Consider the following 16525-nt stretch of genomic DNA (forward strand, 5'->3'; position numbering starts at 1 on the left):
CACATGTGTTCATTGTATTTAAAGTATGCATAAAAAGAATGAGGGTTTTGTCATTGACTTACTCAGTTTATTAAGTACAGAAATCTCTAGGCTATACAGGACAGGTACTATTGAACCTTCTGATAGATAAGGGTTGACATTTTAGTTCTCATGAACAGAGACCATATCACAACATTAAAGTACATAAAATACAACAGCAATGGGACTTTATTAATAACACATTCATTTTTATGGAATTTTTTGGTAAATTTCTACTTTTTAAACAGTGAATCAGTAATTGCCAGATATCTTTAAATCACATGGACTAGTGGGTTTTTGTTTTCCAATACTCTGACATAACCGTCTATAATCTTTAAAATAAATTGAATTGTGAGTACATTTTATAAACAGAACATGGATATTAGTAAAACAAAGGATTCATTTATTTATTTTAAAACTATTTTCTTAAGATCAGGAATAATGCATAAGAAATCATTTGACTTTCTAAAAATTTTCAGTCTTCATATCAGTTTAAAAACTTATGTGTATATATGAGTCGTATATATATATATGTGTGTGTATATATGTGTCATATATATGTCATATATATACTTTTATTAACTTAGAAAATAATTGAATGCCTAATGTGTGCCAGCTCCTCTAAATATTTTTTCATTGCCTAGTCAGTTCAAACCAATAGTTTTGCTCTATTGTACCAAAAATACACCTCATATGAAAACTACTAAGAACCTTATGGTACACCCAGAAATAGTAATTAACAACATTGGTCTTGGAGCTCTGATGTATTTGATTTCATAGACTTTTTCTCTTCATTACACAGCTTCCTTCAGAGCATGTTAAGTTTATTAACAGAGCAGTGGGTGGGTCTTAGGACTACTTTCTTTTCCTAGTAAGAATCCTATAACAAGATCAAAATTCTGCTTTTCTGTAATTCATCAATTTCTTGGTATTTTGTCCCCTCCCCGGACAGACCCAGAAACAGGAGTTTCCTGTTTGGAGAACTCTTGTGATAGTATATTAAACACTTGCCTGATGTGGAGAAATTCATTAGAGAGTAAATTGAGTCTTCAAATCATTTTATCCACGATGGAAATTGAGCATGAAACTGTTTCTTCAAAGATGAAAGGTATGTTGAAGTTGAGCCCATGAAATTTGTTTCTACTTAAAGATATCTCATTATTCATTGAAAAATTAATAAATTCACAAGCACTTATTGAATGCCTACTATGTGTACAGCATTGAATTTGGTCTATAGAGAATGACAGGCATACAGTCCAGCTAGTGAGACTATTAACCATTTACAAAATGTGTGTGCTTCTATGTGTTCTTGCACCCGGTTTAGAGGAGCGGATTTCGGTAATTTCTTCTCGTTTCTATACAGATTCATTTCAAAGTCATGCTTTACTTTTAAAACTTTATAGGGGTGCCTGGGTGGCTCAGTTGGTTGCTTAAGCGTCCAACTTCGGCTGAGGTCATGATCTTGTAGTTCATGGGTTCGAGCCCACATCGGGCTCTGTGCTGACAACTCAGAGCCTGGAGCCTGCTTCTGACAAGTGTCTCCCTCTTTCTCTGCCCTTCCCCTGCTCACACTCTGTCTCTCCCCTCCCTCAAAAATGAATAAGCTTCAAAAAATTTAAAAAAATATATTAAAAACTTTATAAACATACTGCTTTTCTTTGTGATAATTGTTTACAGGTGTTCCACAAGATTTTTTTTTTTAATTTTTATTTTATGTCTTAAGTCAGATTTAGTGTTTGCTCACAGCTTGTGAGCTTCTCTTTTCTTACCCCATTCATCATCCCCTTGATAAATTGGTTACTCACCTCTCTTCTAAGGTCATATCTAAAGCTCTACCACTTACTATGTGTGTGACCTCATACAAGTTATTTACACTCTGTGTGCCTCAGTTCCCTCACTTAACAGAGGCCATGTATTAATTATCTTTGTATTGTTAAGAGTAGCTGATATGTCATGCATTAAATAAATATACGTCCCACACATAAATTCATTTAATTATTGTTTGGTTATAAAAATGAAATTCAAAAATAAAAATTAGATTACCTATAACCACAGAGACTACTCTGGCTATTATCCATGTTTACTATTGATTGTTGATAGAATGTATCACGGCAGCTAAAATTTTATCAAAGAACATGAATAAAGAACACAGAGTGTTTCAATGGATTCTAAAATGTCTGAAAGATAAAAAAATAAGTACGACCATATAAGTTACAACAGAAAATATAATAAAGAAATCTGGTAGCCTAATCTGAAGACAGAAATTATAAAAGCATAAAGAAGCCTGAATTGTTCCTGAGTAATATTCTTTGGCCATCAAGAGTTTGATTTGTCTAATAATTCTATTTTAGATACCAGTCTTTCATCTTAGCACTTTTTCAACTTATGTATTTGAAAGTTACATTTGACTTATCTTACATTTAAATGTAATTTACTTAGAAATGCATTGATGTAAAAAGATGACAGCACCTAAACCGATGATAAATGTATCTATAAAGAGTTTGACATTGGCATGCTGTCAAGCCATTTTCATTTGTTAAAAGGCGAGCTGTAACTTTCTCCAGAGATATCTTCCACAGACTTTTTTTAGTAAGGTGATTGCTAATAATACCATTCTACACTGTACAAAAAAAAAAGAAAAGAAAAATCCAGCAGTAATGTACTATCAAGGTAACTCATTCAAATTTAATTAGATACCAGGATTTATTATCAGTGGGTCAAGGATTCAAGAAGAATGTTGGTTTAGATGTTTTTGTGGATCACTGATTTTAAGAATCCACATTTAAAAAGATCTTCAAAACGGTCTTAGTTTCTAAAATCATGTTATGCTTCACAATATTTAAAACAACTCCATGAAGTTCAGGCATTCGGGGGCCTTAATTAATTTTCTGTCTATGGTCTTTCTGGTTGTTAATCAGATTTGGCGTTTGCCTTATGTTTTGATGAGAAAGTTGTAGTTTTGATTAGAAAGATTTTAGACAAAAGTGTATTTTCCCTTATCAAGGGTCATTAAGAAATAAGGCATCCAGCAAAAGACAAGCTGGAACTCATTAGTTAGGTTAATAAAACACTTATGAGGAACAACAACATGTACTAAAAGAATGACTATATTTACATGGCCTTTTAAATAAACAAACCAAAGCCAAAAAACACAAGAAAAAATGACATAAAATAGACTTATTAAAAGATAAAAGTTGAACAGCTAGGAAAGTCACCTTTATGTTATTATCTTATACATTGCCAGAATAGGTTTTTCTTCAAAAGAGTAAAGTAGGGTCTTTATAAAATTTATTTAATCCTATGTCATGTCTAAGACAGTGGTTAATATTTTAAGATTTTAACTTTCCCCCAAGTATGATATTTGAATTGATAAGTAACTTTCTTAGATTGTTCAACCCAAAAATACATGCAACTCCATATGCTAACATGGCTTTGCATTTCTTTCTTATCTTGGAAAAACATTATAGATTCAAAGCAAAAGAAAGTGGTATTAAGTCTAATTTATAAATTATATCCTGCACTCATTTGTTCCCTGACTTAAACTATGGGAGACTGTGTTGCAAAATAATAGGTAAATTACCTTGAAATAAAAGTGTTTATTAATGTGTGGTAATGATACTTAGAAAAATATATGGAGATTCAATGAGTAAATGGAATTACAAATGATAATTTTGACTAGAGACACAAGACAATGATAAATAACATGGATAACATGTATAATGTTCAAAGTGTCAAAACACTAACTCTCATAGTGTTGCTGCTAAAATACAAATTGAATTTTACATGATGTAAGATTTTTTTACATTTTTTGAAAATTCTCACTGAAAAAAAGATGATGACAATGTTGATGTAACACACCGCATAGTACGTGGGACATATAAATGTATGGAAATACCCAACACCAGGTAGGTAAAGCTCAAAAAGGGCCAGCTACTTTTAACATATTAGGAAAGTAGCTTCTTTTACTTAAGTGGATGATTACTGGAGTAAGCATAAAAATGTCAGCTCCTGGAAGTTAAGTTTTATGGAGAATATATTAAGTACATGCTGATGTGCCAGACAATCTGTGCACATAATACAGATGGACCATACTTTAGATATTAGAAGTATTTCATTATGGAGATTGAGGTAGGCAACCTTCATAAAATATGTATTTCCATCTTAGTTCATATTTTTCTAACTAAATTCCTCTTTTAACTTTAGAGATAGATTCTCATGAGGGAAAAAATACTTTACCCTCAAATTGTACTAAACATCACAGTTAAGAATCCTAATGCTTTTCCAAAACGATTCTATCTTTATGTAAAATATATGTATATTTAATTCACTAATACTAATTCTGAAAGAGAGAAGGAGAAAATAACCCTAATAAACTGCATAAACATTCAAACTCTCATTTGCTCAAATGCAAAAGATTATTTCTACTTTATTGGTAGTTTCAATCTACTGAAAGGAACTTGGATGTTTATACCACTGCTCTGTCAGTCTCCACCACCCTCTCTACCAACTGAAAGAGAAAATGGAGGTAACTTTGCAAATAATTTTTATATTTAAATATATGGGTCCTTAAATATATGAGTTCTTCTTTTTTTAAAAAATGATCTGTTTAATGTTTATTCCTTTTTGAGAGAGAAAGAGAGGGAGAGAGACAGGGAGAGAGGGAGAGAGAGAGAATGAGTGGGGGAGGGACAGAGAGTGAGGGGGGCACAAAGGAGCTGAAAGGGCTCTGTGCTAACAGCAGCAAGCCCTGATGCAGGGCTCTAACAGACCACAAGATCATGACCTGAGCCCAAGTTGGACACTTAACTGACTGAGCCATCCAGGTGCTCCTGAGCATTTAAGTAAGTTTCTGTATCTTTTATTCATTCAACCAACCAAAAAACAAACACGCACTGAAAATAGCCTTTGGACCAGTCGCTGTAGTTGTTCTTGGGGATGTGGAATGTGACAACAATGTATACGGACCAATCAAAAATCCTAAATCATATCTACCCCACCTTAAAAAACTTCAGAGTTTAGCGAGGACCCACAAAAACTTATAGTACCTTGTGATCATTTCCATTATTAAAATACATCTGCAATTATATGGGAAAACATAACAGGCAATGGTTAATTTTATAACAATAAATGATAGAAAAAATGATTAATGCCTGTTAATATGGTACGGAGTAAACTAGATTGAGACAATATTTCTGTTCTATAGAGATTATCTCTTTTAAGACACATGCTGGCAATTGTCAGGAATCTGGGGGCCAGTGGTTCAACACACACATTTTTAAAGATTTTAATTTTTATCATTTTAATTTACAACCTAATAATTTACAGTAAAATAGTCAAAACCCACAACTTCCTATTTTACTATTTTATATATATGATGTATGTATTTATATATTTACTATTTATATTTTAAATACTTCCTATTATACTAAATTTATGCTCTTAAGGTTATTTAAGTCTGTATGCTAGAAATACTGTAAAAGTATTAAATCTCCACATTTAGGAATGTCATATTGGAGACTGGAAATAAGCTCTGTTAGTAGTGTTTACAACACAGAAATCAGAAAATAGTGCAATTCCGGTTTTGGTGTGTGTGTGTGTGTGTGTGTGTGTGTGTGTGTGTGAGACAGAGAGAGTGATGCAAGCCAATTATTAAACGTTTTCTTGCATACCACCAACAGCACCCAAGACAAGACATCTGACTCACGATTCTATCAGTAGCAAAATACAACCAGAAAATGTACAAGGTAAGTTGAATTCTATACTTAAAGATTCATTGACATTAAAAAAAAATCAACACAATGAAATCTAAATTCTTCCATGGTAGGTATGATTATATTGTGTATGTGAAAAGCTTCTGTTAGGCAGATTAGGCATTGATATTAAGAATCAGATTTTCTTTGGGGCACCTGGATGGCTCAGTCAGTTGAGCTACTGACTCTTGATTTCAGCTCAGGTCTTGATCTCACGGTTCATGAGACTGAGCTCCACCCCAGGCTCAGCACTGACAGTATGACGCCTCCTTGGGATTCTCTCTCTCCCCCTCTGTGCTCACAAGTGTGCCCACACTGTCTCTGACTGTATCTCTCTTTCTCAAAATAAATAAACTTTAAAAAAGTAAGATTTTCTTTGCTTAGGCTTCAGATAGGAGATTCTCAAACCTACATTAATCACTAACATCTGGAATATATTTTATCCAATAAATTATCCAGAATTGAAATTTATTACACTGGAAATAATTTCAAAATCTTATACTGATGTGATCTTCCAGATTGTTGTAGTAATTAGAGGAGCAGGGTCCAACTACAATGTTAACCAGTAACTTCTTCAAACATATAAAAAAGGTAAATGCAACTACACATGAAGAGTAAATTCTATTAAAATTCTATTTTCTCTCTTCCAGCATCCTGAAACTCAAAAATCCATCACTTTCCCTGAAGATCTCTTTATTACTTGTTATGTTGGATCCTTTTCCTCACTCCACCACCCCCCATCCTTCTACGAAGAGCATTCCAGATTGATCACACACACTATCCCATGCTGCCCACAGTCCTTGGACAGCCAGTTCTGTTGTCTGATACACACTATCACTATACTGGTTATCTCAAGAATCCACCCCCTTGGACATGCTCACAAATACACTCTTGCCAGTTGGAGAAAACTCTGAACAACTGCATATTAACTATTTTTGGCAATCTAAATTTTGATATATTTAACATTTAGAAATAGAACTTATGAAAAAAATGTCTTGAGCTATGGCTTGATATGGAATTTTCATAGCTTACTTTTAATATAGAATAAACAAGACGAAGCACATCCAAATGATTGCAATTCATGACCACCTTAAGGAGAATACAATGTATCATTTAACATTTAGAAATATGAATAATTTATGAATGATTAAGGTAAAAATATCATATATAAAAGATGAGGTAATTACAAGTAACCTTAATCACAATTTATGAAAGAAATAAGATCAATACTAAAATTTAATATGAAGCCTGTTTCTTATCCAGAATATTTTTTTCCAAAACTTATATACACAGATACATATGTAACTTTTTCTATGAAAAAAGAAACCTTCAATTACTTTATCAAATACAATACTATTCTTGGAAAAATATAAATCCCTTGTGCATTTGAGATAATAACATTAATTTGCATCTATTAAGTAGAGTTTCAATGCTTATTCAGTTAGATTAATAGATATTCAAAACTCATACTATGTCTTTAGTCTTATTACACTTTTCTTTACAAAAAGCTATTTAGGTAAAAATAGATTGTATATATACTTAGATAGCTATCATTCCATACCTAAAATGTCATTTTACTGAAAACTAAATATATAGATGTACAAAATAAGACTTTGATTAATGTTAGAAGCTTAGAGAAATGTTACATTAAGAATAATTATCTGCATATACCCCATTCTTGTGTATTGCCTTTCTGCCTACTTTTTAAGAAAAATCCGTGTTTCTTTTTCTATATAATTGGCCTGCAGATATTTAAAAATAAAACCCCAGCCACTGACTGGATGGAAAGGTGGTAGTGTGGTCAGTGTTCATTTTTCTGAGTTTATGTAGTTACCATTCATTTTTGCTTTCCATAATTTCATGTTAAAGTATCTTACTAATCATTGCCTTCTTTATATTATACACAGATTAAAATGTGACAGAAATATAATCCCCAAGCAGAAATATTTTAAATAAAACAAAAATCTTCTAATGTAATGCTATCTGTCCTTAGAGTTAATCAAAATGTCAAAATGGGGAATTATGTAAGTATCCTATAGAAATAACTTGTTCTTTTCAGTTTTATTTCAAAAACAAGAGTTTTGTTTATTAGTCCCTTAAGGTAAGGTCAAGCCTTTCTCTTTGGGAGTATTTTCATTGAATAACCAAGTTGACTTTATATAAATCACATCCACACATCTACTTTTTCTAATTTAATTTTATCTCAAGTACGGCACAAATTAAAACCCTTAAATTTAATCTGAGAATCCTTCTTAGATGTTCACTGATTGTTTTTCCAATCTGTATCTCATTCAACAAAATTCTTTTAGTAGTTTATCTTCTCTGGACTGATCCAAACCTTGAGTTTTAACTTTAATGGAAAAGATTGCCCTTTAATCTTTCTTCTTCTTTGCTTAAGTTTGCACCTTGCACTAATCTAGTCACTTGTACTATCAATACACAGGACCAACAAGGTCTGTGTAGTGTTGAAGAGGTGGGTAGGGATTCTTCCAACTCTGATGTTCAAGTCACCATGGGCCCGAGTCAGAATGTTTCCAGACTGAATAGGAAGGTCTGGCAAATCCATTGTTTTGGTAAAATGAAAAGTCAGTAAAAAGAGCTTCTAAAATTAAAACTGAAACTTGGGAGTAAATCCTTATCCAATCACCCATACCTGGGAAGAGATTATTTAGCAGTCTATTCAATTTTTCTTACCTGCATCTAGTCAAGATTTCATTAGCTCATTTATTCTTTTCTACTACCATTCCAACTACTCTAGTCCAAGTAACCACTGTCTTATTCCTGGACTTTTCCAGAGCATTCTAAAAAGAATTTCTGTCTCAACTTGCTCCTTTTGCAACATATTTTAACCCAGAAGTTGATGCCCTTTGCCTATACTCCCTCTGATTATGTCATGCTTGAATATGAAACCTAAATTAACGTTCTATTGGCTTTTAGATAAAACCCAAAGTCCTCAATATAAAACATAAGATATTTAATCATTTCCCCTGGCCTCAATGTCTCTCTCATTCGATTTCTATGTGCCTATCTCATTACTATTATGTGTTCCTCTATTTCCCTGTGTTTTGAGGATATTTTCTCCTTATCACCATGTTTTTAAACAATTTCTCTCACTTTCCAATATTATTCTGAACACTTGTTCAATTTCTCTCTGGTTTTCATCTGGATAATTTTTACTTATTTACCAAATGTCAGCTTATAGTTATTTTCCTTACCTCTTTGAGTTGTTTGAGTATTTTCTGTGTTCATATAGAAACCTGTTCTGCCTCACTACTCCACTGGAATTGCCTTTTCCCTGCATGCTGCTTGCTATGATACACATAGAATGCCTAAAATGTGTGTTTAACAAAAGAAAATAGATAAGTGGTAAATGACTAAATGATGGTTTAAAATTCATAGTTAGTATTCAGTAAGTGCCGTGTGTGAGGGTACTTAACACGATATCTCTCATCCAGTAAACTATCGGTCACCTGCATTGTTCTCACTTTAACTCTCAGGAGTGTGTCTAATGGCAAAAAATTATTTTGCTGCAGTGATTTCAGTAGGTCTGGTTTGCCCTTTTCGGGCCTGGAGTACAAAACTTGAGGATATTTTGAGAGTCTGAAAAGTACAAGAAACTGACAGCAGCTGTGACAAAAAGGATTGAGAGAAAGACAGTAAAGATACAAGATGCCTGACAACTGCCTAGCTACCCTTGCTTCCAAGAAAATTCAGGACAGAGCAGTTATCATTGAAAAGAAATTTTAGGAAGTATTGAATGTGGCATGTGACAGAATTATCTTCTCCATTTGGCTCTAAAACTTCACAAAAAAAAAAGTCCATTCAACTCTCATGTCAAAGTTTATATGCAGTCTTTTTTTTTTTTTAATTTAATTAGTGTACTGAGTTCTTTATTTCAAGCTGATAGAAGGACTCATTTGAAGACAAGCCTAAAGGTGGGCCAGGCAAGACAAGTCCAAATTTATCCAGGGTAGCACTACATCTGGATATGGCAAACTCTCTCTTTTTCTTCTCTTTGACGTGCAAAGACCATTCTCCTATGAAGGATAAAATGGAACCAAGGGCTGAAGTCTGCAAGATCAGGGAAAGATGTCTAAATAGGACTCTTGTCTGGCTGTCTCCAGATTAGACCTTTAAACATTAAGAAAAAATTGAGGAGTAGTCCTGGATCCCACCACCTAGTCAACAGTGATAAGAACAGACCATGGATTGGGGGTAGGAATCCACCAACAATTTGACCGAAGCATCCTTTCCATCACATTGCTCAAGTCAGGTAGAAACTGGCTGCCTGGGGTTTTCCTTAGGGCAAGTTAAGAGAAACCTTGACTTCTGGGATAATGAGCAAAAAACAAAACCTCAGCTTCTGGAAATGGTAGACTTTAAAAACAAAATCAATGTGATCTATCTAATCATTTTCCCCTCTTACTTTTCCTGCACTGCTTTGTCACAAATTATTTGCAATCGTCTGAAGTACAGAAGGTCCTTTTCTTCAGGTAAAATTTTGAAACCGTGTGACTTTCAGGTATAAATGGTACTAGGTACATTAAGATTTTAAAAAATCCGTTACTCTTCTCAGCATGACTCCCAAGAATTGATATTGGTGTGTTACGCTTTGGGGAGTAGAGAGCTGCCATGAAGTTCTACTTTAATAAACTCACTGGCTAGAAAAAATGCTTGTATCAGCTGCTAGGTCACAATTCTATTTTCTTAGTTATACTGTTTTTTCCCAAGTTTCTTTGGCCAAAAACATTTGGAATTCCCATTCCAGATACAGAGGAATGACCATTAGGTCTTTTAGAAAACTATTCTTTATTTGTACAAGCACATGGTCCCCATCATTAACTCAACATTAAGACAATTTCTGGCATTACTACAGGAAACTTGTTTTCTCAAAAAATATGCATTTTGAGGGGCGCCTGGGTGGCTCAGTCGGTTAAGCGTCCGACTTCGGCTCAGGTCACGATCTCACGGTCCGTAAGTTCGAGCCCCGCGTCGGGCTCTGGGCTGACTGCTCAGAGCCTGGAGCCTGTTTCGGATTCTGTGACTCCCTCTCTCTCTGACCCTCCCCCGTTCATGCTTTGTCTCTCTCTGTCTCAAAAATAAATAAACGTTAAAAAAAATATGCATTTTGAAATTAATGAATGATATTGGAATTTATTACTCATTTGAACTAGAATAACAAATTTCTGTCCCACAGGTACATTTTAGAAATGACCTAGGTACTGGATATTATAGTAAGAGCTGAAGAAGCCTTTTCAAAATTGAACATGAGATTAAGTCACATTAAACAGAAATGCTAGTTATTAACAGAAACTGAAGACAAATTTATATTTACAGAACAGTTCTTTTTGTCTGTAAATGTGTTATCGTCATGTAATTTTAAAATTATGTCAATAAATGGCAATTTTATGATTAAAATTTAAAAAGGCATTTTATTTTTTTAATTTTTTAATGTTTATTTATTTATGAAAGAGAGAGAGGCAGAGTGTGAGCAGGGAAGGGACAGAGAGAGAGGGAGGCACAGAATCCAAAGCAGGATTCAGTCTCTGAGCTGTCAGCACAAGCCCGAGATGGGGCTCAAACTCATGAACTGTGAGATCATGACCTGAGGTGAAGTCAGACACTTAACTGACTCTGGCACCCCAAAGGGAATTTTAAAAATGAGAAAGTCAATGAATTTTATTCCATTAATGAATATGCAGTGCAAAATATTAAGCAACTCCTTAAATTATCAAGTAATATGTTGATAACAAGTGTTGGCAAGAGTGTGGGGAAAAGGGAACCCTATAAATTGGTGCAGCCACTATGGAAACATTATGAAGTTTCCTCAAAAAATTAAAACTTAGTTCTAATAATTAGAACTACCATATGATTTAGTGATACCTCTTCTGGGTATATATCCAAAAGGAGTGATATCAGTATGTCTAAAAGGGATCTGTCTACACTCCATGTTCATTGCAGCATTATTCACAACAGCCAAGTTATGGAAACAACCTAAATGTCCTACAGCAGATGAATGAAGAAAATCTTGCATATATATACATACATACGATGGTTTATTGAGCCATAAAAGAGAAGGAAATTCTTCCATTTGCAACAACGCAAATGAACCTGGAGGACATTATGTTAAGTGAAATAAGCCAGACACAGAAAGACAAATACTGTATAATAGCACCTGTATATGGAATTGTAAGAAGTCAAACTAATCAAACCAGAGAGTAAAACAGTGGTTGCTAGGGATTGGGAGATGGGGGACAGACGTGGGGAAATGTTGCTCAAAGAGTACTAACTTTCAATTATTAGTAAGTTCTGAATTCTGAGGATCTAATTCACAACATGGCAATTATTGTTAATACAATATTGTATACTTGAAATTAGCTAAGAGGGCACATTTCTCTTATTATTTCTTTGCAGTAAGTGCTGCTAAAAGTTAGTTTAGCTTTCAAAATATTATGTTACTCATGTAGGGCCTTAGTTGTGCATAAATTGCTTTATTTTGATATACTCCTGAAACTCTGGGTTTTTTCCACTCCACAGTACATAACATGCATCGGAGTGTTTTCTTATAGCACACATATCTTCAATCTCTCTTAAAGTGTAAAGTGAAGAGACTGGAGATGTCCTAGAAAGAGGAGTAGGAGAAAGGCTTTGAAATTCATATCCTTTGTAGATTCGAAATGTTTTAAACCTAATCGAGTCCCACAGAGGCCCAAATCATCTCTTTATAAAGCAAGTCTGATCTTGCCACTGTCTTGGTTAAAAGTCTTTAATGACATCCGTTGCTCTTCGAATAAAGACCAAAGTCCTTTATATGGTCACAATGGTGTGACTGGTTGTCACTTTATTACCTGACTTGATCTCCTTTTCTACCTATTCTCCCGACCTTCCCACACTGTTTCTGCCCATCAGAACTCATCCAAAGAGTATTTTCTGGCACCAAGACTGAATCAAAGTATCCTGTTCCTTCCCTTTCTCCTTCATACCATGTGTCATGAGTAATTAAATAATGTGTTTATCTTTAAAATAATTTCTCTAATAGAAGATAAATCCAATGAGGGCAGGGCCATGGATGCCTTATTCACTGCTCTATCTCAGTGGCTAAGATCGTTCCAAGTACACGTTAGCTGCTCTACAAAGAGTTTGAATAATGAGTTTAGTTTTTATTACTATGTGACTTTTATAATTTAGAATTATTCTCAATTACTCGTACATGGATTCCCATATGTGTACCTTATATTTACGAACTTTCAACTATTGCTGTTCGTTGGCTACTTTCATTAAAAACTATCAAGTGGTCTTTTTTCTATAAAAATCATTTCATTTCTTCCCCAGTCTTTTAATTTCCTATCTTGTATTTTAGGCTACTTTAACATTCAAAGCCTGAAAATTAATTGCTACTATACACAAGAGATATTCATGGAATAATGACATGATACATTCAACCATTTATTCATTCCAACTTTCCTTCAAAATATTCATCATCAATGCTATCTGTATAAATTAGCAGATAGCCTTTCACCATCCCTTCCGTATAATGTGGTTATTTGTATACAAAGTGCAAGTTTGGTGGTTTTTATTTATTTTTTTCTTTTATATATATAGAGAGGCAAAAGGATAGAAAAAGAGAGAATCCCAAGCAGGCCCCATGCTCAGCGTGGAGCCCGATGTGGAATTTGATCTCATAACCCTGGGATCATGACCTAAGCCGAAATGAAGAGTCAGACACTCAACCAACTGAGCCACCCAGGAGCCCCAGTTTTTACATTTTCATATCTATTTGCAGCCTACATATATTGTAATGGGAAGAAATGACATTAAAATCTTAAAGAAAAAACAGTAAAGAGGAGAGAAAAATATGATCTTAAAAGTTTTAAAAATTAAAAAAATGAGAGAAGGTGAACAACCATAAAACAATTGGGAAAATCCCTTTCTATGATATAGCAAATCCATAGACAAAGTATAGATTTGTATTTCCTACTGGTCTGCTTTCATGGCACTCTGCACAAATGATTTTATGAAGGCCATCTAATGCAACTTGCATGGAATGAGATACACTGCTACAACTGAAGCCATGTTTACACTTTACAGAAAGGTAAACTTTAGGTCTAGACTAAATTTTTGCCAAAAATAGATGTCTCTTTCTTAAGTACCATAGATGAAGTATAATAAATATAGAAATTAGGAATATGGGGGGCACCCATATTAGGAATACGGGGGTAGCTCCATCAGTTCAGTGTCCGACTTTGACTCAGGTCGTGATCTCATGGTTCATGAGTTCGTGCCTTGTGTCTGGCTTGCTGCTGTCAGACTGTCAGCAAAAAGCCCTCTTGGCTCCTCTGTCCCCCTGTGTCTACCCCTCCCCTGCTTGTACGCTCTCAAAAATAAGCATTTAAAAAAACAAGAGGGATGCCTGGGTGGCTCAGTCAGTTAAGTATCTGGCTTTGGCTCAGGTCATGATCTCACAGTTCGTGAGTTCCAGCCCCGCATGGGGCTCTGTGCTGACAGCTCAGAGCCTGGAGTCTGCTTCGGATTCTGTGTCTCCTCCTCTCTCTCCCCCTCCCCTGCTTGTGGTCTGTCTCTATCTCTCAAGAATAAATAAACTTAAATTTTTTTTTAAAAAAACAAGAAATATAGAAGTAGATTCAATACAAAAGTATGAAACAATTTTGTTCTCAAGACCCCCACCTATCAGTATATAATACAGCAGAAAACTTGCCTCATTCAAATATGTGAAGGTCAAGGAAAAAAATAGAGAAATAACAAACACTGCTATTTACAGTGAATTGAAAGATAATGTTTTAAAAATATGTTCTAAAGTGTGTTTATTTCTTAATTACTAGCCAATAAATTAAATGAATTAAACAGCATGGAACCAGCGGACTGAATTGACAATAGTGTAAACACAATAATACAAATAACAGGTTAATCTTATTTACATGTAAACACATTTAAACAGTTCTATTCTTACAGTAATATACATAAGAATCCAACTATTTAAGTATACACAAGTCATGAATTCTTAGGTATCTGAAACACGCCTTGAGAGATCATATAATTATGTTCTATTCAAGATTGAGATATTAATCTTATGCCTGTAGATTCCCAGTGAAAGGAATACATATTTTTTGTTTCCTCGAACAGTGCAGTATACTGCAGCTCTTACAATCAGAAAATTGCACATTTTACCTTCAATTACCTTTTCCTGTTATCTAAAGAAAATATACTAATAAGACGTGCACAATAGGGTCTGTATTCACTCCATTGTGCTGTGGATGAGATCTCGTTTTCAACAGCTATTAAAAAGCTAGTGTTTTGTTTTGTTTTTCATTGCATGAATGTGTTCAATATTTGCATAATGATCCCTCTCAAAAGATGAGAGAATGAATGAGGAATAAATAAATTGCAACCTCCCTGAATAACGACTCTACCTTTAAAGATGGATCACGCGTGGCCATGCTCGAATGCATCCAATATATCAATATTTATTAAGTAGACAGAAAGTCAATTGAACCATAACTTGCTTTGTGCTAAGAAAGAAGAAACACTGAAAAGGATATGGGAGGATTATTAAAAAGAAACTTAAGAACCCTCCCCAAATCAATATGAGAAGCTCCTACTGAATCTCTTTTTCCAAATCTTTATGGAATTGAATAAACCATCTACACAGGGAATTAAAAAAGATAACTAAATATGAAATGATCATGCCCTGTCAGAAAACCTTATTGAATTCTTAAAACAAGGATATTCAATGTCCATTTATAAAGATGTTCTGTACCATTTGTATACATTGTGCAAGAATTCTTTGTTGTATACATATATATTCACTTCCCCAACTGGAACGTAATCCTTGAGAACATAATCAATGTTTTCATGTATTTTGAGTTCCATTGAAAAGTGTTTAATAAATGTAAACTAGCAGATGGTGAAGAATTGGTGCAGTGTATTAGAAAGATGGCATCCACACACCAAAACCACAACAAGCATGGGCTTATCCCTTTTCTTTATCATAGTAATGTTTGTTGAACATTCTGTGTGCCAGGCACAGTACAAGCACTTTCTTTACATTATTTAATGCTGACAAACGCTTAGTTGAGTTTTATAATTTCCATTGTATAAAGGAAACAAGTTGGAACAGTTCAATTATTTTTTCCTAGATTAAAAAAGGAATAATTAGAAAGCCAAGGGAGTCAGCACTGTTTTTTTTTGTGATTCCACAGACCATGCTTTTACCCACCTCTCTATACTTTTTGGACCACTTGGTGATTACCTTGAAAAAAATATATATGAACAACATGTTTGATTGAAAAAAAGATTTAATAATTTAAAGTAAATCCTCAGCTGTCGCTCTCTGCCTGACAATTAAAAATGTACTCCTATATACAAGGTAGACATAGGCTTATTGAAAATATTTATTCCTCTTGTGATGATAAAAACTAGGGGGCATGATCTTTAACCCCTTACTGACTTATTTTCCTATCTGTAATGTGGATATATTATTCGGAGATATTATTTTAGGTTTTCTGTATGTATGTTTCCTTTTCTGTGTTTTCTATTTTCACCTCTTCTGTGTTTTCTATTTTCACCTCCCCTCATCCCAATACCTGTCTGACTTAGTTTTAAGGGAGGTTTGTGACTTTTGTTTTATACAAGTTTGAGCTCACACTTGAACTCCTGGGCCACAACCAAAATTAAAAATTACAAACTTTTGTATCTCACACACACACACACACACACACACACACACACACACACACACG

At 34.1% G+C, this 16525-nt stretch overlaps 1 protein-coding gene across 1 annotated transcript in view; it reads right to left on the reverse strand.

Moving 5' to 3' along the window:
* Positions 1-16525, reverse strand: part of GPC5 (glypican 5) — a 1417426-nt gene that overhangs the window by 575854 nt on the left and 825047 nt on the right. The gene's annotated exons all lie outside the window — the stretch shown is intronic.

This window comes from Panthera onca, chromosome A1 (genome assembly GCF_046562875.1).
Source record: "Panthera onca isolate mPanOnc1 chromosome A1, mPanOnc1 haplotype 2, whole genome shotgun sequence".
In the NCBI taxonomy this organism is placed as follows: domain Eukaryota; kingdom Metazoa; phylum Chordata; class Mammalia; order Carnivora; family Felidae; genus Panthera; species Panthera onca.